The following is a 1,048-nucleotide window of genomic DNA, read 5'->3' on the forward strand; positions in this document are numbered from 1 at the left end:
AAACATACATTTAAAGCCTTTCTGTTTACAGACAGCATGTTATTCTCAATGACTGTCGTTTCATCATGTAAAGACAGTTGGAACTCACTCTCGTTGTTCAGAGCTGTCACTGCTGCTTGAAGACCTGAGCCGTTTCATCCTGACGTATCCTACAGGAGGAGAGGAGACATCAGAGGTGGAAGACATGACAGAGCTAAGACCTGAGCCGTTTCATCCTGACGTATCCTACAGGGGGAGAGGAGACATCAGAGGTGGAAGACATGCAGAGCTAAGACCTGAGCCGTTTCATCCCTGACGTCTCTACAATCCTACAGGAAGGAGACATCAGAGGTGGAAGACATGATAGAGCTAAGACCTGAGCCGTTTCATCCTGACGTATCCTACAGGGGGGAGAGGAGACATCAGAGGTGGAAGACATGACAGAGCTAAGAGCCAGAATAGCTAGCAGAATGGGGCCTTTGTACTAGCGTCAACTTAGAAACATTCAGAGGAGCATTACACCTCGATCAGATCCACACATTACACAGATCCATCTTGCATCAATGTAAAATTCTGCAGTCAAACTTTCTTCATTATGTAACCCAACATAATGGATATGTGCAACAGAAGTTCAACATTCACCTTCTGATTCTATTTCTGTCAAGTCTACAGTTTGATGCATAGGTTGGATTTATGCAACGTAGGCACCACACAGAACACACTGCAACTGCCTCAGCGAGGCAAACGCTACGAGGCAAACGCAGTGAGGCAAACGCAGCGAGGCAAACGCAGCGAGGCAAACGCCAAGATGGACAAATAGAACTATTGCAGTTTAAAAATCATTTTTCAAGCGAAGGTCTTTTAAGGGAGTATGCGAGTACACTGGTTCAGGTCATTCCGAACTCGGCGCCAGCCGACAAATATGCGGAAGGCTTTAAGAAGAGAGGAAGAGGGGGTAGAAGGCTTTAGAGAGAGAAGGGGGTAGAGCGGTTAATGATGAAAAACAACATTTAAAGCCTTTCTGTTTACAGACAGCATGTTATTCTCAATGACTGTCGTTTCATCATGT

Source organism: Salvelinus sp. IW2-2015, unplaced genomic scaffold (genome assembly GCF_002910315.2).
Source record: "Salvelinus sp. IW2-2015 unplaced genomic scaffold, ASM291031v2 Un_scaffold1683, whole genome shotgun sequence".
In the NCBI taxonomy this organism is placed as follows: Eukaryota; Metazoa; Chordata; class Actinopteri; order Salmoniformes; family Salmonidae; genus Salvelinus; species Salvelinus sp. IW2-2015.